The 26,274-nt window shown below is 41.7% G+C and overlaps 1 long non-coding RNA gene and 1 pseudogene across 1 annotated transcript in view; both read left to right on the forward strand.

Moving 5' to 3' along the window:
* The window catches only part of LOC146477792 (uncharacterized), a 299,841-nt gene that overhangs the window by 110,362 nt on the left and 163,205 nt on the right, over positions 1-26,274 (forward strand). The gene's annotated exons all lie outside the window — the stretch shown is intronic.
* LOC146477795 (uncharacterized) lies at positions 8,560-10,885 on the forward strand (annotated as a pseudogene).

Genomic DNA, 26,274 nt, shown 5'->3' on the forward strand with positions numbered 1-26,274 from the left:
GTTGGCTTCGAGATCTCTTGACGGTTACGGTTACAAATTTTTGGCGCTTGGAGTGTTAACTGTATTTTCAATGTGTGCGCGCGAAACAGTGCAAGTGCAGTTACCGTATCTCTTAAGGCTTGTTCAGTTAGCAGTGATCGCTTCTTCCTCAGTGTTTTTAAGATCTCTTCAAGGATTTAAAAAAAAGTTTTAGAAATGTCGCTGTTCGCATGCCTTGAATATTTTTATTCAGACAAAAGTGTATAAAGCATTTTAGATGTAAATGTAAATTGCGAGGATCTGAAAGCAATTAAGTGAGATACATGTCGAATACATCTGCAGCCTGAGGAAAATGGAAGCAAGAGGAGGTTCTTAGCATCATCCCAAAGATTAAGGGGAGAGGTAAGCTACATTATCTTCTTATAAAATAAATGTCAGTCCTTTGGACTCAAATTTTTTTCTTTTCTTTCTATTTATTTGATTTTTTGAGTGTACCGAACTGTTCCATGCCAATGGCTATAAGACATTCCATGTTTGGTAAATTTCAGATGCCAAAACGAGGAGAGGTTGAGTTTAAATTTAGAAAGCTTTATCAATTACGATTTACATTAATTGAAATCGTCCGTCTTTTATCCGACAAAAAATTCAGTAGTGTTTTGAAATGTTTAACTTATAAAGTTTGACCGGATGACCTCCGACCATCTGAGAATCAGGCTCTATGCCCTGCAAAATAATTAGACTGAACTCACACCAAAACATACAAAAGGCGAGTTCACACTTTACTCATGTTTTTGGAACTGAATAAACTTTATTTAATATTGGCAAACCACAATATTCTCTGCCCCTCCCCCAAGACCGCTCTACGAAAGATCCGGCTCACGCAACACGTGTGAGAGATTATACTCTTCGGACGATCGGGCTTTGCACACAAACGCTTGCAATTTAATTCGCGGCGGTTTAAACGCACTATCATTTTTATATTGATAGCATAGCTTTTTTGTTATCTGAATGGATATTTAGAACAACTGCAGCATCACAGACTTTTGCACTTGTTATTTTGCAGATTACATGGCTGCTCATCGCAACCAGATCATTTAATTACGCACAAAACTGAAGCGGCATGCAGCTAAGTGATCTATCCCCTGTCTATTCAGCATACATATTTATTAAGGAACATTTTCTTTGTCGTATTTAATCTTTCGAGGATAAGTTGAGCAAATCATAAGTACATTAGTAAGTTTCCTTCAATTAGTGCAATGAATACATGTGTATTTTTTTTAATTAGTTTGACACATGCAAGAAAATAAGAAATTATCGCCGCAAATTTGTTATATTTTTGAGATTGTGTATGCAGATTTAACACTGTATGGATATAGTAAAAACTTAATTTTATTGTATCAGTTTTATTCCATGAATCTATCAATAAAACATTTAATCATTATTTCTATGTGTTTATATGCGTTGTACGGCCGTATTCAGGTTGGAGTAAGACCGGATATATTTTTGCTGATTACATCACAGGTTATTTACGTTGTCCGGCTAATGTCAGGCTCGTTTCATGCTCGTTTTCTGGTTGTTTACGATTTTTCGTGTCCTGCTCGTGTCTTGCTAATTTCTGCTCTCTTTAGGTTAGGTGTCTTGTTCTAGTTAGGTTCTTTACCGCTGTGTCCTGTTCTGCTCGTGTTCGGTCAATGTTATGCCCGTGTCAGTTTGAAATGTCTGGCCGAATTCATGCTCCCGTTTGGTCAGAGATTTTCGTACGGGGGATTATACAAAATGTTTTCGCCCACCTTCTGTTCCACTTGTCAGGTAAGTTTGTCGGGTCACAGGGAAAGGAAGCTGACTGTAACCTGCTACTGAAGACTGACTTCCACCAGAAAAACCTTCAGAGTGAAAAATTGTAATGAGAAAACTTGTTTGTCATTATACTCATAAACAAAGACACAAGACACATGAAAAGGTGGATCTTGAAGTACCTCAGATCACAACCTTTGCATGCTGAGGGCTTTTCTAGCTCCACAACAGCGTTAGTGTATAACAAAGAAAATTATATTCATACAATAAACAGATTTTCAGGGTCAATTTAATACGAATGTGATTTTAAAACTGACTTTTAAAATGCCTCAAATATGCCATTCGATGGTTGTTCGGATTATTCAAAATGTTCCCACTAACCTTGAGTTCCACTTGTCAGATGAGTTTGAGAGGCCGCAGGGGAAGGAAACTGACTGTAACCTGCTACTGAAGACTGACTTCCACCAGAAAAACCTTCAGAGGAGAAAATTGCAAATTATAACAAAATTATACAACATGGCACTTTTATTTTCAGAGTGAATGTACAATATTGAGAGCAGCATGCAGCAGGTACATGAATACAAGGAGCAAAAGCCACATACATGTAAGTACACCACTTGTATAAAAAATATTGTTTAATGATTGACACACCAAGACAGCAAACAATTGAAGGGCTGAGATCATAAACGACCCAATGGGTATATGAATATAATATTAATTAATATATTCAATATGAAGGGCTGAGAGCATATAATTGCCCAAATGACTTTTTAGATCGCTTTTTCTTGTTTTAGCTCAGATTCACCGGAGTTTTTGTATGTGGCCTTGAATTCTTTCTGGAAACGTCGCTCAATGTTTTATTTGCTGCTTAATGCCGCACAATTTACAATTAGCAGCAGATAAAACATTGGAGCAACATTCCCTAAATTAATTCATTAGGCCACCTACAAAAATTGCAGCCAATCTTAACCTAAACAACAAAATGTGATCAACTGAAAAATAAGTCATTTGGGTTGGTTATACTATTCAGCCCTTCAATATTATTTTGCAAATGTTACCCATACTTTGATGTTTACACCGACTTTCAGTTCCACATCTTAGATGAGTTTGAGAGGCTGAAGGGAAAGGAAGCTGACTGTAACCTGGTACTGAAGACTGACTTCCAACAGAAAAACCTTCAGAAGGAAAAATTGTAAATATTATAAGCAAACTCGAAAGTCATTATACTCATAAAGAGAGCCACTAGACAAATGGAAAGTGGGTCGTGAGGTATCTTAGATCAGAGCCTGCAAAAGCAGGGGCCTTTTCCAGTTGCATAACAGCGTTATTGTATAACAAAGAAAATTATATTCACGCTATAAACAGGTGTTTAGGGTCAATTTAAATCAGGATTTTATGTGAAAACTGACAATTAATCCCATCTAGATGGGGGCAGATTCTGCCTGCACTGACTTTGAACCTGGATAACTTCTTTTAATATTAATTTGTGAATCAAGAGTCATTGTCTGAGAATACCAGGCAAAGGTAAAAGATGGGGGTCGGCCGATTTCTTTCAAACTTTCACCAGTTAACATCTGTCCGAAATGATAATAAATGATGCTATTAAGCAATTCTCCTGCTGTTGCGTTTCGTAGTTTGACCACCCCCCCTGGTTTTGACCCTCACTGACCCTGATGACACGCAAAATAAATGCAGAATTTGAAGCTCAATAAAATATATTTTTCGTCATTTCTGGGGACTCATATCGATTGCTTGTATTGTTTACCGTCTAAAAAACGTTGTTAAAGGAAAATACCCTGACTTAACATAAAAACTTAATTTTTTATAGAATTGTGCAATTTCCTTGCAATTGCGAAAATGAAGAACTTGACCCTGGAAGATTTAGTTGAGTGACGCTTTGGGCACAAATAACATCAAATTGGTGTTAGCTCACACTTGATTTCAGTAAGCGTGACATGTCACGGTAATTGATAATTGTCAAACGTGATCATAAACAGAACACATTTCTCGCTTCTTTCCCCTTTTGCATTTTAAACTTGGTAACAACAAGCTTTTCCCTGATACTAGATTAAGTCTTGAAGTCAGTCTGTTGACGATATTAATTTTGTTAATTAAAATAAAAACAGCAATGACAACCTGTGAAACTTGCCACGGCAAGAGAAGCTTGATCACTGAATCTCCGGTATGCTCGTTACATAACAGACAATTGAAAGAACAACTAATGCGTTGGGTTCCGCCGTGGATCTGAAGTGCTCTTTCTGGTCTGTACATTCGCCTTGTGGTGCTGAAGGTGTTGGTTTGAGGATTTGTCCCTTGCTATCCTGTACACGAGATATTGAATCACATCTCCTCAGTCTTGGTTTGGGAAGCAAGCGTGGCGCGACGGGTTCAAAGATCTCTGAAGCCGATTTGATTCGCAACAGAGCAGGTAACTTTGATGTCCCTGTGATACGACTAATTTGAGGTGGCATTGCGACTCTGCGGAACAAATGTAAACAAATGCGCTAAACTTCGTGTTCGCGGTTCCCATGACCGTAAATGCTATGTTGTTTATATTTTTTAAATGAGTCTAGTATGCAGTCAGTCAGTCAGTTAACATAAAAACGAACGTCAACCGATGGGAACAACAGCGTTATGCAGCTCAAAAATGCCTTAGTGAGATCTTGGCATTTACTTGTAGGGTTTGTGTGCTGCTCTTTCGTTGTCCCTTATGACTTGGGTGGCAACACATAGTCTTGTTTTTGGCCGGTCCAGTCTGTTGTAAGGTTCTTGTGATGTCTGGGGCAAACAGTCATTCCTCTCTTCTCATCTTCAGGGAGATCGGAGACCTTTGAACTGGTCACGCCACGCTTGTTTCCCAAACCAAGACTGACAAGATGCGATTCAATATCTCGTGTACAGGATAACAAGGGACAAATCCTCAAACCAACACCTTCAGCGCCACAAGGCGAATTCACAGACCAGAAAGAGCACTTCAGATCCATGGCAGAACCCAATGCATTACAAAAGAAATATTTGTTGTTCTTTCAATTGTTTGTTATGTAACGAGCATACCGGAGGTTTGGTAATCAAGCTTCTCTTGCCGTGGCAAGTTTCACAGGTATTTGATGCTGTTTTTATTTTAATTAACAATAAGGCTTTTAATCAACTCCAAGGCTTAATCTAGTATCAGGGAAAAGCTTGTTGTTACCAAGTTTAAAATGCATATGTGAAAAGAAGCGAGATCAAATGTGTTCTGTTTATGATCACGTTTGACACAAATTTTATTGTCAATTACCGTGACATGTCACGCTTACTCAAATCAAGTGTGAGCTAACACCAATTTGATGTTATTTGTGCCCAAAGCGTCACTCAACTAAATTTTCCAGGGAAGAGCTACCTCGAGAGTTAGGATAGTTTCATTGAGCTTATCCAAAAACGAAAAAAGGAAAAACCAAAAAAGAAGAAGAAGATGAAATAAAGAAAAACCTGCTGTGGAACTTTATTGGCAAAAATACTGAGTCATTTTTGGCTTCGAGCGTGGCTCATGCAAATGCATTTTAATGGCTCAAGTTAGAGTTTGCTGATTTTGGGAGAACGGTTGTTTGGCTTTACGGAAAGGAACACCGCACCTCTGAGAAAAACAGTTTCGAAATTGCCTCACATTTGGCCCAAGACATTTTCGCGATCGCAAGGAAATTGCACAATTCTATAAAAAATTAAGTTTTATGTTAAGTTAGGATAATTTCCTTTAACAACGTTTTTTAGAAAGTAAACAATACAAGCAATCGATATGAGTCCCCAGAAATGACATGAAATATATTTTATTGAGCTTCAAATTCTGCATATACTTTGCATGACATCAGGGTCAGTGAGGGTCAAAACCAGGCGGGGTGGTCAAACTACGAAACGCAACAGCAGGGGAATTGCTAAATAGCATCATTCATTATCATTTCGGACAGACATTAAATGGTGAAAGTTTGAAGGAAATTGGCCGACCCCCATCTTTGACCTCTGCCTGGTTTTCTCAGACAATGACTCTTAAGCCCATGAAACTTCAGGAATTTTTCGAAAATTTTAATCTGGGAATAAACTTGATGTGGTTGGTTATTGTTTGTTGACTTTGATGTTATCATGGCAACCAATTTTTTCACAGGGAGTTTCTTCAGAAAATAAAAAATCCGTTTTTGAAACGAAAATTTTAGTTTTACGGTATTTTTAATGTAATTATTTTAAGTATTTCCCATTTACCTTCAATTCCACCTCTCAAATGTGTTTGTGAGGCTGCAGGTAAAGGAAACTGACTGTAACCTGCTACATGTACTGAAGACTGACCTCCACCAGAAAAACCTTCCGAGGGGGAAAATTATTAATAAAAGCAAACTTGTATGTCATTATTCTCATAAAGAAAGACACTGAAGAATGCAAAGTTGGTTTCTGAAGTCCTCACACCACAGCTTGAGATGCAGAAGCCTTTTCCAGCTCTTTATTCACCCACAGGTGAAATAGGGACTGAAACAAGTGTCTCCTGTGGCAGGCTATTCAGGTCATTGGCAGAGGAGAAAATATGGCTCAGACAAAAGCATTAAATTAACTTAGCATATGGCAAAGAAAATTTTGTACACACAGTAAAGTCAACTTAAATAAATATTCATTTTTTAATAATTTGAAAACTGACCCTTAAAGCGACACTGTCACGGATTGACATGCGCAATAGATATCCACTTCTGGGCAACTTGAAAACAGTTGGCAGCCATGATGGTTTAATGTCCTTTAGTCATATTACACGCTTAATCATGGGCTACCGTTAATGTTCGTTTAGTGTACCGCTTATACTAATCTACATAGTGCAAAACGTGAGAATATATATTGTGAATACATAATGTTCCCACTACTCCACGCGTCCAGGCCCTCCACGCTATCATATCTCTCCCCCATTTGCGGATAAAGTTCAAGAGTGCATTAGTCTATGTGGAGTGAAATACAACAAAATAAACAAATAAATATTGTTATTCACAGACAAAGTCTTTGTATCTAGTGTTTTTTGTAGACGTTATTTTCCTCCTGGGCCTGTCACAGTCTGCATGTCTTTGCTCACGGTCACTGTCACGGTCTGATCGAGGATGCCGTTCCGCTCTCTGCAGACGTTCATCTTCGCTTGTATCGCCGCTTGCTCTGGGCTGCTGTTGTCCATGCTGAGGTTCGTGTATTCTATCTGTTGGCACCGCGTTTTTACTGCGGTCTGCTCTGGACTGCTCCAAACCTGCTCTATCCACAGTAACAGCGTCCAGCTCAAATGCGTCTTCACTGTCGGAGTCATCACACTGAACCAATTCTCTACACCCGTTCTTAAGCAGCTTTCAATCCGCGTAGTTCCTGGTATGAATCTTCACATCATTCTTGGCCGTGATCATGCTTCCCTTGACACCAATAACCACCATTGGAGCCGGGTCATACAGGGGCGTTAAGCTGTGTTTCCGTTCTTGTTTGCACAATACCGTGTCCCCGACTTTGATTTTCATCACAGCTGTGTGTCTTCTCTTATCCGCGTACTGATTCGTTTTCAGTTATGTGTCAAACACCCTCTTGAACACCAGGATGGTTGCCTTTTCACTAGTGGATCCCACGAATTCGACCACTGGGTATCTGGAATATTGACAGTAGAATATGAGGGCAAGGTCTCCATTAGCCATGGGCCCGCAAAAATCCATGCTGACCTAATCCCACGGTCCCTCAGGTAGTTCAGTCATCTTCAGTGGCTCGCGATGTGTTTGAGGTGTGTTAGATTGGCAGGCAATGCAAGTGGATACAAACATGTCACATTGGGAGTCCATTCCTGGAAACCATACATGTGCTCTCAGGAGCTGTTTTGTCCGTACAAGCCCTTGATGCCCCTCATGCGCTATCTCTACCATCCTCTGTCTAAGTTTTGCCGGTACGACAATCCTATCCCCTCTCAAGACCATCCCGTCTACTATGGTGAGTTCATGGAAAACGTGCCCGTATCCCTGTATGCTTGAAACCTTTGTGTCTATCCAGCCTTGGATGATACCACGAAATTTGTGTATATTGAACAGCCGGTTTTGCGATTCTTTGAACTTGTTTAGTAGCGCGTTGATGGCTCCGTCCAGATCCGTTCCTGTGTCACCAAGCTGTTCAAATATATCGAGAGTGCTTTCACCAATCGAATCTAAGAATAACGACCATTGTTGTGCCTTGTCTGTGATGTTCTAGGCTTTCAAGTGGTTGTCTTTGAATCATTTGGCATATTTTACGAAACGAGCGTAGACATTTTCAGGGTCTTTCTGAACATCGAATTAAAATATTTGCATGTATTTTGCTTCTGATAATGAATATGTAAACAGCTAAACCAGGAATAATTATTTTTGCAATGTTAAGGAACCCTCATCAGCCTTTTGCAAGTGCAAAAGTTCTTGTAGCACCAAGAAAAAAACCTGGTGGTAATCATGGATGTCCTTGCAAAGGAAGTAATATCGTATGCACCGATTATTTATTATGCCAGTGTGTAACCACTGAAAAACCATGCAAAAATAAGGTACGTTGGCTGTGAATAATGGCATTACTTCTTTTGTGGTTGACAAAGTCACAATGAATCTGTGTTTGTTCACGGTTTCCAGAATTCGCAAGACATAAATACTCATCCACGGATGTAAATACTCATCCACGGACAGCAGCGAACGGAGGCCGCAAAACAGAGCTTTTGGCTCTCAAGTAGCGAGGCCTCTCAGACTTAAGAGCAGCAGAGAGCCAAGGAACATAATGATGTGAAGGTACTATTACCGGTTTTCAAGTGTCACACTTTTACTTTGCCAAACCATGAAACTTCTAAACTCTTCTTTTCAGTTTCATTCACACATCCTGTATGATTACAAAACTGTCCCACGTGCACTGGCAGAGAAAAGGTGTATTTTGGCCTGCAGTTAAATGTTTGATTCATGTTCTCTTCACTTGCCTCAATAAACTACAACAACAATGTGACTGAAAGAGTGCTTTAGTTTTCGAACAGTGGACATCACCACTTCAAGAAACAGCAGTATTTTTTTGGCAAAATTATAATGTTGGGACCAGTATGCATATTCATACCAATGGCATTCTCTTTCATGATGTCTTCAGGAGTTCATTGCCACACTTGCCAAGGGATGGTACAGAAATTGGCCATTCGAGCATTGCGGAGAGGGTGGGGAGTATGGAGTACATCGATTCTCTCCTTGTTATGAAAGATGACCTCGCTGATGATCTAGACAATGCGGTCTCTGGTCAACAAGATGACATGCTGGAGGATATGGCCACAGTATCATCTGTAAATGCCACAGAATCATCTGCCACAACATCATCTGATACTGCGGCAGCTCCAGGTCCCACCGGAGGCTGGCCTGATTGGTGTGTTTGTAAGTGTTGCCTGCCGATGCCACATTAGCTACGGGAAATAACTGCTGCGGGTTTAGGACCTGTATCACAACATCAGCATGTTATGCCAAACTGTGCCTGGACAGTGATGTGCTAGAACTGTGTATCAGGAACATAGGAGACATTCCCAAGGACCGCGAGGATAATAGTACCAGGGCTTTTCGCAAAGCTGCATACAGGCAGTTTATTTTAGCCAGACATATGCATGGGCACCTTGGAAAGGGTAACAGGCATGTGTGCCCTTCTTGTGTGGTACTAATCAAAGGCTCCTGTGAGCCAACTCGTGAATGCAGATGACACATAGTAATTGCAATTTAGACGGCTACGGAAACTTCCTCAAAAGCTAAAAGAAATTATATCTTTGCCCGATTATGTAACGAAAAATGACCATTCTTGTACTATTAAAATGATTGTCAAATTATTCTGTACAGATTGAATAAGCCGATTATTCTGATGCGCCGATTAAAAAATATCACGTGTTTTTTTTATTCAAAGTTTATAGGAGCACGCCATGTGCAGCTACGTCATGCAAATTCGTGTGATAGTCCGCGGCTACTGGATTTCGCGATCGGGCTAGTGGATTCTAACCATCACTTGCCCGATGGGCAAGTGAAGTTTTTTTGGGAATTAAAATTACAAAATTACTGTAGGGCAAGCCGATCTCACAAAGGGAAATATGTTCAACAAAGTATCGCATTACGATTCATGCCCGACATAAATGCGTGAAATTTTTCCTTTGGAGTTCAGTCCACGCAATCCTCAAGTAAAAATAATGAACTATGACAAGCTCTTGCTAAATAAGAATTATTTATCGACCGCGTCCTTTTGCTTTCCCATAAATTATCAGTTGTAAATTTCGAAAATGAAACATTTTTTCCCTTTGAAACCTCTATGAAAGCTGACAAGATCTTAAAAGTGTTCATTTCACCAGAAATTTGCATAATTTTGTTTACGACGTCAATGATGCGTGACATGGCACGTTCCGCTTTCGCGTGAAAACTGACAAATTAAATTATTTTTTAATTAAATTATTTTTAAATTAAATTATTTTTAATTCTTGAAAGAAACCGCACTTCGTAGAAAAAAACGAAAAAATCCTATAACTTTGCTCAGATTTAACGAAAAATCCCCATTCTTACACTAAAATGATTGTCAAATTATTCTCTACAGAATGAATGGGAGAATTCTGACGCGTCGTGAAACAAATTTTCAGGTTTTTTTTTTTTTCACTAATTGAGTTTACGACCCCGGACTTTCTGAAAAACTGAAAAAACTTGAAACTTTGCTCAGATTGAACGAAAAATCGCCATTCTTGCACTAAATGATCGTCAAATTATTCTCTACATATTGAATAAGAATTTCCTGATGCGCCATGAACAACAAATGTTCGCGTGTTTTTTTCCACTAATTGAATTTAAAACTCATTCACTGCGCACGCCCGAAAGTTAACGACAAAACCGACTGATCGACTGATCGACTGATCGACTGACCAAGTCGAGAGTCAGCTATCGCTATAACTCGTTCATTGCGCATGCGCGCATTCACGAGTTAAAAATAAGGGCACGTTACCCATCAGTGACTGGCATTTATATGGGTTTCCGGCAGCACTAGATTGTAATACACTTACCTGTATTTTCTGTCTTGAGAAGAAGGGTTTGATTTGGTTTCTTTTCACTTTGGCTAATATTTAGCAAATTAACCTCTTCTGACACAGGTCACCAAAATGTATGTGACACAGGTTACCATGCAAGCGTGATTTAAGAGTTTGTATGGAGTTAAAATTAAATCAAAATTTAGACAACAATATTCCCACAAAACCCACAAAAAATATAATTAAGTCTGTAAAGCTTACCCAGTGTGTTTTGCTGTGTTTTCAATACTTCTCAGTGCTTCCAAATGCTGTTTTGAGTGGTTTATCTCTCAGCAGCTGGTCCACGTGCATCACTTTATTATGCTAATGGAAGGTAGCAAACTACAAGTCGAATTTCAATGAAATTTGGCCAGTCTTTTAAGGACAGCACTTCGAAAACCTCGCTAAAATTTGCTTGAAACTTAAGCTCTCGCTTTCCTGCCTCACCATATGGCAAGAAGGATGATGTGCGGTCCCTCCTGGGTAGCTCATTTACGGAGGAGTTCATTTATTGAGACACAGGCTTTTGTCGAAAACAAAGTTCATTTCAAATCGGGTACCATTTTTGCTCCCGACCGAGCCGTGTCCCTGGAATGTTGGTACAAACTCGCGATCAAACCTAGGCATGAGTACTAAAATGTGCCCAGCCGGGGAAATCCACGGGAAGCCTTTCGCACGTAACAAACCACATGGTAACCTGTGTCACACATTTTGATGACCTGTGCTTCTGACAGCTTGTATGTCAAAGGATAAATGTTTTCCTTGATATATGTGCGTTTCTGGCATTTTGACCATTCCTTTCTTGCTCCTTTAGGGGAATCGAAGAGTCGTTTTCGCCCAGAGTTTCTTCGTTTACCTCCATAGCTGCCGCCACTCATGGACGCCATTTTGAATTTGGCACTTCAAACTTAAAAAAAGTCAGGCTGATCTTTTCAAGTTGGGATTCGAAAGCTGGCGCATGCGCGTCTGTGACAGTGTCCTTTTAAAAATCTATTGTTGCCATGTGACAGTTGTTAGGATTATACAAAATGTTTTCGCCCACCTTTTGTTCCACTTGTCAGGTAAGTTTGTCGGGTCACAGGGAAAGGACGCAGACTGTAACCTGCTACTGAAGACTGACTTCCACCAGAAAAACCTTCAGAGGGGAAAATTGCCATAACAAAATTATACAACATAGCACTTTTATTTTCAAAGTGAATGTACAATGAGACAACAGCATGTAGCAGGTACATGAATGCAAGGAGCAAACAATTGAAGGGCTAAGACCATAACCGACCCAATGATTATATGAATATAATATTGATATATTCAATTAAAGGGCTGGGAGCATAAACGACCTATGTCGAATTTCAGCCCGTATTTCAATTTTGCTCGGATTTGTCCGAATTTTTGCATGTGAACTGCAATTCGACTGAAAAACACTGTCCAGTATTTTTTTACGCCGATTTGTGTTTTGTATTAATGCCATTGAGAATTTTTACCATCTTGTAAAGATATATCGATAACATTATAGACACTGGATTACCAAAAGGACAATGCACTGAGTATTCAGAATACTTGTATTCAATATAGACTCGTTGTCTTTGAAACACGGCACACGAAAGCGGTATTTTTTCGGGAGCAACAAAAAGAAGCCTACCTGTCACGTTTTTATTTGATTCTGTTACAAACTACTAAGTATACGTGCCTGACAGGAATGTCAGAAATGTAAATAGTTACATTCTCCAAGAGAAAATGTGCCCATTTCCTGGTGTAAAATCCAGCTTTGTCCTGTTTGTCGCAATATCACTCTTGATAACGCAAAATTCTAGAATTCCACACGATTAACAGGAAGACATTTAGCCATTTAAACGATTAACACAGTTAACGGCAGTTCTATGAAAGGTACTGACTATCTATTGTTTTCAGGAGAAGTCGGTGTTAACTGTTGAAAATGTATGTTAATCATACTGTTATTGAATCATTGTCTTGAAATTGTAAAGTTAATCGTTACATACTGAATTTCAAGCCTGGCAAGCCACATTTATAAGGCTTGGAAAACACCTTGCAAATGGAAGGATTTGTCTGTGATGCTCCCGCGGGATTTGATAATTGAAATGAAAAATTCGCCAAGGCACTGTCATCACTACCAAGGAGGGATTCTTTTGACAACGTTTCAACCAGTTACTGTGAGCCACATTCGTCAAGTTTCATAACTTTTCAAAAGATCCGTAGATGTCGTGTGTTTACAAACTTCACCAAACAAAAGCCAAACCAACTAGCCAGTACATTACGCAAGTTGTTTTTCCCAACAGCCTTGATCTATTTTGGACTTATTACAACGTCACCCGCAAAAGCAAACCATGATGTCATCACAAATGTTACTTATAGAAACAACAACAGATGCGACTAAACACAGCTCGTGGACAGTGGAAACTTTAAGGCTACCGCTAATTTGGAAAACAATGAGTCTGACGTGGACAAAACCTATAAGAAATTTTGCCTTCCAAGCGCATTCACTTGTAGACAAGCAAACTACCAAACCCCCCTCCCCCTCCCCCTGACTCATTGTTGTCTTTTGGGTCACAAACAGTTTCCTGGCAAGCATCACTTCCCACATCAACATTCCATAAGGGGGAGGGGGGAGGGAGAATTAACTGTGCTAGAATTAAGAAAGGAGAAACAGTAAGGGAGTGTTTTTTTGGCTGTCTTTTCGTTTGTCATTGCATAGGGGGAGGGGCTGGGAGAGAGAAGAAACGTTCTGTGGTAGAATTAACTAGTAGGGAGAAATAGTAAGCAAGTGGTTTTTGTGCTGTCCGTGTTTGGTTTTGTCCATGATTGTAAAACCGTGAAATGTTTTCAAAACGAGGGAGAGCAATTATTCAGACAAATGGGTTGTTCCAGAAAAAATCAACACTTTCGCTTTTTCGCATTGTTGCTCCTTTCTTTTTTTAGTTCCACACGATGGAGTTTTTAATATTAGCTGAAGCTTTAGAAATTAAATAAGAACATCTTCTAGACGTGATTGTGCGTATTTTCTATTAAAAATTAATTAAATTTAAGCCTAATATTTTTTCCCGGAAATCCAGGCGAGAGAGGGGGGGGGGGGGGGTCTTTTGTTTTGGAAATCAAGACAGGAGGGGGGGTCTTGTGCTTCAGAAAATCCTGGTGAGAGGGGGGGTTAAAAAACGACCCCATCCGTCAGGGGGGTGAGGATTTTTTCTGGAATAACCCAATCTGAGTGGAATTGAAAACTGGGCTAAAATTTGACATAAGTCGGTTATGCTCTCAGCCCTTCATTATTGAAGGGCTGAGAGCATAAAATTGTCCAAATGGCTTTTCAAATCACTTTTTCTTGTTTTAGGTTAGATTTACCGGAGTTTTTGTATGTGGCCTTGATTTCTTTCAGGAAACGTCACTCAATGTAACTGCTTTGCCGCAAAATTTACAAAGCAGCAGTTAAACGTAGTTACTAAAACAAGGAATGACCTAAAATGATCTAAAATGACCTAAAATGACCTAATATGAATCTAAAATGACCTTAAATGACCTAAAATGATCTAAAATGACCTAAAATGATCTAAAATTATTTTATTTTTTTAATTTTATAACCAAGACTAGTGAGCAGCACAACAGAAGACTTCTTGTAGTTTATTTCCAACACGTTTCGTCTCTACCAGAGACTTCTGCAAGGAAATTCCCGATAATTACTGTATCACAACCGCGGCTTTGATTGATGCAAAGTGTCTAGTTCTTTCCCAGGAACGTGGTTTTGATTGGTGCGAAGTTCCAAGTTTCGCTCAGCAACGTGGTTTTGATTGGTATGAAGTGCCTAGTTTTTCCCCAGCAACGCGGTTTTGATTGGTACGAAGCGAAGTTCTATGTTTCGCCCAGCAACACGGTATTGATTGATGCAGCTATTTCATATGGAACTGGCACAGAGTTATCTTTTATTCATGCGCTACCCTTAACTTGTTAACTGCGTGTTTATTTAAGGAAATAGGCCTTATCACGGTTTTCGGCGCCATTTTGACAAGTAGGCAAACAGGCTTGAAAAAACAGTGTTTGTATGGAAATCCGATGTCAAATAATTTTGATAAAACATCGCTTCTAAAAATTCATGAATTGGAAACTTTTGACACTAGAAAGAGGATTAAGAAAAAAAATGAAGGGACGTAGCTGTGCCAGAAAGCGTCCAGTTGTGTTTTGAATTTTTCATACATTTGTCTGCAAAGCGAACCAGTCGTGTACTGCTACTAAAAATAGTTCGCGGGAAAAAATACCGAAAACCGTAATAAGGCCTATTGATGCACAGATATGCCTATACGTGTTTTCAAAAGCGTTTTATCAGTGTTTAGACAAGTATTTAGCTTTGTCGTGTGGCTTTTAATGTGCGACCGGTAAACGAACCCAAAAAAAATTGGTCAGTGCCGATATTTTTACCAAAAACAAAAAAAGATTCGCTCTAGTGCGGTTTTTTTACGCAACTTTGTCATCGAATTGGCTTACGTCCAACCATCGGCACTTTTCGTAAGCACTCAGTTCTGTAATTCTGTAATTTTATCTTGGTTTCACTTCATTTAGGTCATTTAAGAATATTTCAGATTTATTTTGGATCATTTTAGGTCATTTTAGATCATTTTAGGTCATTTTAGGTCATTTAGGTCATTCCTTGTTTTAGTAACTACGGCAGTTAAAACATTGGAGCAACATTCCCTGAATGAATTCAAGACCACTTGCAAAAATTGCAGCCAATCTTAAACTACACAACAAAAAGTCACTCAACTGAAAATTAAGTCATGGGTTGGTTATGCTATTCAGCCCTTCAATATTTGCAAATGTTACCGATACTTTGATGTTTACACTTACTTTCAGTTCCACTTCTTAGATAAGTTTGAGAGGCAGAAGGGAAAGGAAGCTGACTGTAACCTGGTACTGAAGACTGACTTCCAACAGAAAAACCTTCAGAAGGAAAAATAGTAAATACTATAAAGCAAACTTGTTTGTCATTATACTCCTAAAGAGAGCCACAAGATAAATGGAAAGTGGGTCGTGGGGTATCTCAGATCAGAGCCTGCAAAAGCAGGGGCCTTTTCCAGTTGCATAACAGCGTTATTGTATAACAAAAAAAATTATATTCACGCAATAAACAGGTGTTTAGGGTCAATTTAAATCAGGATTTTATGTGAAAACTGACTATTAATCCCATCCAGATCAGACATGTCCAATATAGACAAACTGATACGGTCTGAAAACACAGCCTTAATTACGATCCGTATGGTTTGATAAACTGATACGGTCTGAAAAAACAGAGCCTTACGTTCCGTACGGATTGTAAAGACGATTTTCGGTCCGTATACAGTCTGACAATTGCATCTCATTACCTGAGCGACGGGTGAATGTTTTGACGATCCGTATGGTCTGTACAGATCATATACGATCTGTACAGACTGTACAGATCGTCAAACCGTAGAAGCCCCTCTCTCAGATAAGACGTGGAAATATTCAAGTGTCCTTGATGAGATGCAATTTACGGACCGTAAGTGCCTTTACGATCTGTACAGACCATACGGATCGTCAAACTTTACAAGCCCCTCTCTCAGATAAGACGTGGAAATATTCTAAGTGTCCTTAATGAAATGCAATTTACGGACCGTATAAGGTCCGAAAAGTGCCTTTACGATCTGTACAGACCGTACGGATCGTCAAACCGTAGAAGCCCCTCTCTCAGATAAGACGTGGAAATATTCAAGTGTCCTTAATGAGATGCAATTTACGGACCGTATACGGACTGAAAAGTGCCTTTACGATCTGTACAGACCATACGGATCGTCAAACTTTACAAGCCCCTCTCTCAGATAAAACGTGGAAATATTCTAACTGTCCTTAATGAGATGCAATTTACGGACCGTATAAGGTCCGAAAAGTGCCTTTACGATCTGTACAGACCGTACGAATCGTCAAACCGTAGAAGCCCCTCTCTCAGATAAGACGTGGAAATATTCTAAGTGTCCTTAATGAGATGCAATTTACGGACCGAAAAGTGTCTTTACGGTCTGTATAAACTGTACGGATCGTAAGGCGGTTTTTTCAGACCGTATCAGTTTGTCTATATTGGACAACCCTCATCCAGATGGGGGCAGGTTCTGCCTGCACTGACTTTGAACTTGAATCACTTCTTTTAATATTTGTGCATTAAGCCCATGATGGGATTTTTCGAAAACTTATCTGGGAAAAAACTTGATGTGGTTGGTTAGTGTTTGTTGACTTTGATGTTATCATGGCAACCAATTTTTCACAGGCATTTTCTTCAGGATGAGAAAAATCCCTTTTAAAACGAAAATTTTAGTTTTAGAGTAGTTTTATATTGTTTTAAGTATTTCCCACCTACCTTTAATTCCACCTCTCAAATGTGTTTGTGAGGCTGCAGGTAAAGGAAACTGACTGTAACCTGCTACATGTACTGAAGACTGACCTCCACCAGAAAAACCTTCAGAGGGGAAAATTATAATAAAAGTAGACTTGTATGTTATTATTACTCAGGCCGTAAGGTGGCATGAGTTAAGGTGGTACTGGATCGAGGCTACTTTGCACATTTTTATCAAACAAACTATATTAATCACGTAATAGACTGCTAAGATCTTCAAATTACCGGTTTTTAGGAAATTCTCGGCCTCAATAGCGTCCATGTTTTCATTTCCTTTATTGTCACCACTAAGTTGATCGCAAAAGATGATGTCTTTAAGACAATAATTCAATTCAATTCCATCTAGAGATCCAGAACGGTCTCATCTTTCACGTAAAAGGGAGCATATTGACAGATCTCTCAACATTGTGCTCTTTGGGGAATTGTACACGAACACAACACAAGGATTTTTCGCAGTAGGCAGTCTGTGTTTTTTCCGCAAAAGACCCCGTAGAAACCAAACTTCTCTCGCTTATTACTTGGGAACGCTTCGAGATAGATAGATACTTTATTATAAACACCATTGCAGCCATAAGCTGAATTACGGGATATTTACAAATTCTAATAATAACAAGGAGAAAATAAGAAAATTATCTACATCTTATAGACATGGCTAAAAATATAATAACAAAGAGGAAATGAGAAAATATCTACATCTTATAGACACGGCTAAAAATAAAACTTCTTCAAACGCTCGGTCTTACATAGGGGGAGAGTGAAATCACTTTTGCGTCTCAGTGCAGTCTTCAGTCTTGATCCCTGAAATTTGGCACACAGGTCCCACTTTAAGTAATCTCTCATATGTTTAAAAAAGGTCATGATTCGGAAGATCCGATTTAGCCTCCAGTACCACCTTAAGGTTTCGGTAGCGTTATCAAATTCTTTTTTATTTTGGGGGTCGCAATGGGCCGAGAGATAAGACACTGTTCTTGGTTTCGCTTTTGTACTAGGGTAGCATGAGTAAAGTTTTTGGTCGCGTTATCAAATTCTTTGAATTTTTCGGGGGTCGCGATGGTCCGTGTCGCGTTCCCAGTACCGCAGACACGGGGTGTTGTGTACTGGAGTTCGCCAGGTCAACCACAGTGAAGTACACGGCAAGGGCAGCAAGACTAATGTGTTTATTAGGATCAGGCTGAGCCGTCTATTTACAACACTTGCGGTGAAAACTAAAAAGAATACAAATTATTGTCTAAGTCTAAAGAAACGGAAAAACTACGAATTCAACGCCGTAAAAAACGAAAGGAAAGAATACATGGAATTTTACAAGCATAACTTATGTCTGATCTTGACTCCGGGGTTGAGAACAAGTTACTCCACGTTCTCTTAGAGACTCCGTTAGAAATAGCTCCGTGAACTCCTTACAGTTTGAAAACTCCTCGCAACTGAGAAACGTGCTTACATAAAAAGGATCTTAATACATGTCTTTGACGTAAAGGAAACAATAATGAAAAAAGCTAGCGGCTAGCCAAAAAACGGATATTCGGTAATCATGCAATCAATAAAACAAAGCTACAAACATAAGAGAACAAATAGTCCCTGAGTGTTTCTAAAGTGCATTGTTCTTGTCAGGAACGAGACACTCCTCGCCCAAGGATGATCAATCCTTGCTCCATTAAACTTTACTTAGGTGTTCAGTAGGTTGCATTCCATCGGCTTGAACAGGTACCAACAGAACAAGCTCCTTTATTGGGCGTAAGAATGTCTTCTTCTTGCCCTCTCTCCACAGTACGACTTGGGCCTTCCTTACTGCACCATCCTCGCTCTTGATAGCTTCGGATATCAGTCCGAGAGGCCAGTTGTTTCGGTGGGCGCCGTCTTCTTTGACAAGGACTATATCACCAGCATTGAGATTTTGCTTTGAACTATTCCACTTGCTTCTGCTTTGTAGTGTCTGCATATAATCCCGCCTCCATCGCAACCAAAACTGATCTGCAAGGTATTGGACTCATCTCCAACGACGCCGTGAGTATAGGTCTACAGGTAGGAATTCTCCAGGCGGGGGACCGAGAGGTCGTGTTTTCATAATCAGAAGCATGGGAGGTGAGAGGGGTTCAGGCTCCTCCGTATCAGACAGGACGGTGGTTATGGGGCGTGCGTTAACAATCGCCGTTACTTCCGCCATTAGTGTTACTAGAAGTTCGTGTGTGAGTTGCGATCCCCCGAGCTCCAAGAACATGGCGTCCAACACGCGGCGTATGGTCCCTATCTGCCGCTCCCATGCGGCGCCGAAATGCGAAGCGTATGGTGGGTTGAAACGCCATTCGCAACCTTGTTCTTTGACGTATCGCTCCAATCTGCGTTGGTCCATCTCCTTCATTGCTTCATCTAGTTCTGACTTCCCTCCTATGAAATTGGTACCTCGATCGCACCTGAGTAGCGATGCGGGGCCTTGAAGCGCGAAGAAGCGTCTAAGTGCACAGATGAAGGAACTTGTGTCCATAGACTCTAAGACCTCAATGTGGACAGCCCTGCTGCTTAGACAGGTGAAGACAAGACCCCAACGCTTAGAACTGATGGTTCCTCCTCTCGTCTTTCGAGTCTGAATCAGCCAGGGTCCGAAAACGTCAAAGCAAACGTTAGTGAACGGTGGGGTAGCCTCTACCCTCTCGGCGGGTAGATCAGCCATTTGCTGCTCCAGGTGAGGCCCACGTAGCTTCTTGCAAAGAACACATAGACTGAGCTCCTTTGCTACCTCGTGATTGCCATCCACTAACCAATACCCAGCTTGTCGGATGGCGCCATGTGTAATTTGTCGTCCTTGATGATGGACTTCACCGTGATAATGGCGTACTATTAGCTTTGAGACGTGGTAACCCTTAGGTAATAGCGCAGGATGTTTCTCCTTGTACTCCAGCCTTGCACGTCGCAAGCGGCCACCTACGCGAAGTATGCCATTGTCGTCAACGAATGGATCCAATCGATATAGGGCTGACTTCTTCATTTCGCTTTTCTTCTCACTAATTCGCTCGCAACGGCTTTCATCCCCGCTGAGATGTTCACCACGATACAACTTGAGCTCCTCTCCAAAGGCTTCTTCCTGGACGGTCTGAATTATGACTGCCATGGCTTGCTGAAGCTCCTTTAATGTGGGGTTGCACAGCCGCGGTGCAGTCTTTGTTGCCACTGGCTTCCGCTCCCTTGTTTCTCGAGTCTTGAATTTTCTCCGTTTAAACTCCTTGACCTGAACAATAAGATTTGCAATTGCGCGCTGCAGCGAGGAAAGGCTTGAAAAACGTGAGAACCTCTCAGCTCCCAAACCATGGCGTTTGTTTGTCTGTGTGCTGAAAGTCGAAACTTCTTTCCTAACTTCTGGGTCGTCTTCGCTTATTGGAATCTCCTGTTGTTCTCCGTTTGTTTCTGCTGTTTCGTCTTGTAAGAAGCGTGGTCCAGTGAACCAGTCTGATGCCGCGAGACTTTCTGCACTCAGACGACGTGTGGCAAGGTCTGCAGGGTTCTCGTTTGTATCCACGTACCTCCATTGGTTGGGACTGGAGACCTTGCGAATTAGCTGCACACAGTTTGCGACGTAAACGTAGAATCTCCAACTCTCGTTTTGAATGTAACCAAGGACAACTTTCGAATCCATATAGAAGGTGATACCAGCGATCTTCATGTCAATTTCTTTGATGACCTTCGCTACGGCTTGCGCAGCCAGAACAGCAGCGCACAGTTCTAGGCGGGGAATACTTGTTGTCTGTAAGGGGGCTACTTTAGACTGGCCTAACAGTAGCGCTGTGCAAACTTTTCCCTTGCTGTCAACTTGGCGTAGGTATATGGCGGCTCCGATTGCGTTCTTGCTTGCGTCTGAGAACGCGTGAATTTCTCTCCGAACAACAGTACCAAAGTCAGCTGGGCGTTAGCAGCGGGGAACTGATACCTTCTCCAATTCGTTAAGTGAGGTTCGCCATCTTTGCCATTGGGTTAGAAGTGCGTCTGGTAAAGGATCGTCCCATCCTAACGGTCTGTTTTCGTTCGTTTTCTTTCCCATGGCTACTAACTGTTGTAGCAGTAACCTCCCCTCCAACAGCACTGGTGCAGCAAGGCATAGGGGGTCGTACACAGAGTTGACAATCGAGAGCACTCCTCTTCGTGTGAATGGCTTGTCAGGCGGAGAAACTTGAAAGGGAAAGTTATCTTTCCCAAGATCCCAGGAGACTCCGAGCGAGCGCTGTGCTGGCAAGCTGTCATGGTGCAAATCCAGGTCCCGCACTCCTTTCCCCCTGTCTTCTGTTGGGAAGGCCTCCATTACTTCAACTGAGTTTGACACGATCTTGTGAAGTCGTAAGTTCGCTGTAGCGAGCATCGCTTGAGTCGTTTTGATGAGTGCGATGGCCTGTTCACCTGTGGGTAGTGAGGCTAGGGCGTCGTCTACATAGAAGTTATGGTGGACGAACTGAGCAGCTTCTTTACCAAATTTCTTCTCGCCGTCAGATGCCGTTCTTCTAAGGCCAAACGTGGCTACGGCTGGGCTGGGACCGTTACCAAAAAGGTGCACGTTATAGGCTTCCCAGGAGTATTGTCTTCGAACCAGAAAGCGTAAGAAGTTTCTGTGGCTGGGGTCCACGTGGAAGGAGTGGAACATCTGTTCGATGTCGCACATTACGGCCGTTGTTTCCTTTCTGAAGCGAATGAGGACTCCCAAAAGATTGTTCATCAAGTCCGGGCCGGGAAGAAGCTCCTTATTGAGTGATACACCTCCAAATTCGGCAGATGAGTCGAACACCACTCGTATTTGAGTCGGCTTCTTGGGGTGGTAAACACCGAAGTGCGGTAAATACCATACTCGGCCAGATTGGGAGTTGGCTGGTTGGGCTGGGGATGCGTGACCCTTGTCTAAGATCTTCTGCATGAACTCCAGGTAGTCTTTCTCCATTTGTGGTTTCTTTCTTAGCGTCCTGATAAGACCATTTAAGCGGTTGACTGCCTGACTTCGGTTGTTGGGCATCTTGGTATCTTTATGACGAAAGGGAAGTGGCATCTCCCAGTTACCGCTGTCGTTCTTGTTTATACCGGTCTCCATTATTTCGATGAACTTTCGATCTTCGCAGGAAAGGCTGACGTCGTTATCTTCTCGTGTGGTGTGGAAGATATCGTTCTCCGGATCCTCTCTCCGTTCTGAGAAGCTCTCCTTGATTCTAAACTGGTTGGGGCACGGTATCAACTCGTAATGCTCTGGCTCCATGTGTTTCTTCCAAGGCTCTCCGTTGTTGGCCGAGAGGAGACTGGTGCGGCAAGGGAGCACGTGTGCTGGGCCTCCGACGATGTATAGGCACACCTGTCAGATTATCGTCCAACCGAGCGAAAGCTTTTGTGCCCATGGGGCTCCTTTGGGTCCATTTTTGAACTCCCGAACCTTGAGCAGCTCTGGGGCGTCTCTCCCGAGAAGCAGATGGATGTCTGCGTTTGGATCCAGGGGTGGGATTTCGCCTGCAATCTCGTGAAGGTGAGGGAATCTCCTCGCCATCTCCGGTGTAGGAATTTCGCGCTTATCGTGAGGGATGCTGTCACACTCGATCAGGGTGGGTAGATCTGACGTTACTCCATTAAGGGATTGTATGGCTACACCTGCGACTCGCCGTCCGTATTTGATTTCCTTCTCGCCCCTGCATGTGGTGAGAAGGTACTTTTCCTCCGGACCGACCGCTCCTAGCTCATCGGCGAGTTCGCTGCTGATCAAGGACGAGTTACTTTGTTTGTCAACGATAGCGTAAATTCGGTGGAGAGTCTTTGGTTTCCCTTTATTCTTCACGTCGACCAATAGCAATTTGCTGCATGATACGCCACCCTCGATAGGCTTACAAGCGAGTGTACACTTGGTGTCAACGATTTCCGTGTGTTGCGGCAAATCTCCTCGGCCTTTCCTTGTGAAGAAGCGCGATGTGGCGATCGTCTTTGCATATGCTGCACTGTATTTTCTTCCTACAGTGGCTGGCCCTGTGACCTTCGGATAGGCAGCGATAGCAAAGTCTGGCCTTAAGGATCCAGTCAGTTTTCTCTTCCAGGGGCTTAGCACCGAAAGCCTTACACTCTTCTAAGCTATGACCACCTCGTTCGTGAAAGGAACATCGTTTTGTCTCCTCGATTTTGGGTGGGGCTGACTCCAGTTTGACACTAGCTGGCCCTGTGTTTGTTTTAAGTGTTCTCTTACTCTGAACTCTGCGATTGGGTGAGGTTGATGAGCTATTAGGAGTGTGCGTGGCGCCTGCGAGAATGTTTGGATTGTTTTTAATCCTTGAATGCCTTAGGACTATTTGGGAAAAGACACGAAAGCCGGGGTACTCATCTCCATTTTTCTCCGAGTACCTAGCGATTTCTTTCTCCCATTTTCCGCGTAAAGAAAGAGGCAACTTCTCAGCAATCGGTTGTATGGTATTTGGAAAGTTAAGGCACGCGAGACCTGGTAAGTAGGTCAATTGACTGTCCAACTTAGCATTTTCGTTTTCGCTGAAAGCAGCGGTTTTGTTGAAACGCTCCAACAATTCTTTAGTTATTACGGCCGCGCTGCCGAAACGCCTCTCCAACTCCCCCCATAGGTCGTTCAATAGCGTGCCGGGATCATGCTGTTTTCACTTCCGGTAATTGTCAACCAGTTTTTGAGCTTCTCCGCTGGTGAAACTACGCAGACAGTTTATTTCCTGAACGGGGTACACGTTAACGTCACTGATCATTGCTTTGAAAGCTGCTTTCCACGGATGAAACAGCATGGGATCTCCGCTGAAGGTGTCTGGATGACATTTCGGAAGATTTTGTCTTGCCAATCCCGAAACTATTTGTTGATTTGCAGATGTCAACGACTCAATTAACTGACTCCCGATTATGTTATTTGGTGTTGATGCGATAAACGATTGCGGAAGCACGTGCCGCGAATTTTTGCCATTGTCTTCACGCTGGTATGGGGTCGAGCACACTTTCGTGCGTGGGGTTCCGGAAATTCCCTTGAGAGGTGTGTTCTCTTGTCTCTCGGGGCCTCTCGCCAGAAGAGTGCTTTGTTCTGTTGAGTTACATTTAGGCGGAGGAATTTCCGGCGGTGAAAAAGAATGAACCCACGTGGATGTTCTTTCAACACTTTTAGCCTTTGGAATCCCCTCGATTTCTAATTTCGCGTTTTCTTCATTTTCCTCCTCATTTATAGCTTGCTCGATCGCTTTGAGCTTCGCATGTGCTATTGCGACTTTTTTCTCCGCTACGATAATTCCTAGCTCCTTTGCGTGTTCCGGGCGTTCTTGTTGACGTGTGCGCTCAATTTCTGCTTCGCGTTGTTTGCGCTCGTGCTCTTTTTCGGCTACCATTTTCTCATAGTCCGCGCTTTCCCGTGCCGCTGCCGCTTCGGCGAGCGCTTTCATTCTGGCGCTACTCGCTCTGGACGAGCCTGCAGAAGATTTGCTACGGCGCGAAATAAACGCGAGCTTGTCTCCAACAATTTGTCGGATTGTCTACATTTTATTTCCTGTATTAACTTTATTGCTCGGTCGAGAGTTAGGCTCTCTTCCACAAGACGAACTTCTACGTCCCCAAAGTAATTGTGTTTATCTTGCGCGTAAAGGCTTCTTATTTCTTGCAATTTTATGTTTAATTCCCCAGAGAATCCTTCGAGGTCACGCAAGACTTCGTCCAGATCCGATCCTTCGTTTATCCCCTCAGTGGATCGTATGATGTCTTTGAGCATCTTGTGCACGACATTTGCTTCCTGATGTTTCTGATCGATTTCATTTTCTAACGCTTTCTAGACAATGTTCTAACTCTTCTATCGAGATCTTGACCGACTACTTCTTGATGTGACGAGACTTCTCCTTTCTTTGGCGTATCGGCTTCCTGGCCACTCATTTTCGGCGCTGATTACTCAGTTACAATTTACCTCAAACTGTTCTTGGTCAGACTTTTCACTGTCGCGTTCCCAGTACCGCAGACACGGGGTGTTGTGTACTGGAGTTCGCCAGGTCAACCACAGTGAAGTACACGGCAAGGGCAGCAAGACTAATGTGTTTATTAGGATCAGGCTGAGCTGTCTATTTACAACACTTGCGGTGAAAACTAAAAAGAATACAATTGTCTAAGTCTAAAGAAACGGAAAAACTACGAATTCAATGCCGTAAAAAACGAAAGGAAAGAATACATGGAATTTTACAAGCGTAACTTACGTCTGATCTTGACTCCAGGGTTGAGAACAAGTTACTCCACATTCTCTTAGAGACTCTGTTAGAAATAGCTCCGTGAACTCCTTACAGTTTGAAAACTCCTCGCAACTGAGAAACGTGCTTTCATAAAAAGGATCTTAATACATGTCTTTGACGTAAAGGAAATAAAAATGAAAAAAGCTTTGTGCGGCTAGCCAAAAAACGGATATTCGGTAATCATGCAATCAATAAACCAAAGCTACAAACATAAGAGAACAAATAGTCCCTGAGTGTTTCTAAAGTGCATTGTTCTTGTCAGGAACGTGACAGTCCGGTACCCATTTTTAGACACGGTACGCCCCTTGGCACCTCACAGCCGGACTATAAAGAACGCGACTGACAACGTAACTCAAGAGAAAAAGTCTTAATTGCATTAATCGATAGATACAGAATGATAGTGAAGAAATATTTAAGTAACCATCAGATAAAACTACATTATTTGCAGTAAGAGTAAAATACATGGGAAAACTATGGCGTTCATTACTGCTCAAAACACTTTGAGCACATTTTAGACGTGCAAACACCTCTTGAACGTCCAGGAGGTCATATTACTGTCACGAATATTACACCGTAAAATTTACGACGTAATCCTTACGCACCATGTCAACATCTTGTGAATGTCATATACACGTGTCAACAAAACACGCTGTTAATTTTATTTCGTCAAATTACGACGTAAAATTCAAAGCGCATATTATTCACGTTGTGATCACACGAAGTAAACTTATCATCGCGTAAAATTAGGTCGCAAAATCTCGACGTAATATTACGGAGTTCATTCACTGAATCTGAAGGTAAAATTACAATGTTTCAACGAAAAAAACAAGCCAATTCCGCCCGTACTT

This window comes from Pavona decussata, unplaced genomic scaffold (genome assembly GCF_977016875.1).
Source record: "Pavona decussata unplaced genomic scaffold, jaPavDecu1.1 SCAFFOLD_69, whole genome shotgun sequence".
Classification (NCBI taxonomy): Eukaryota; Metazoa; Cnidaria; class Anthozoa; order Scleractinia; family Agariciidae; genus Pavona; species Pavona decussata.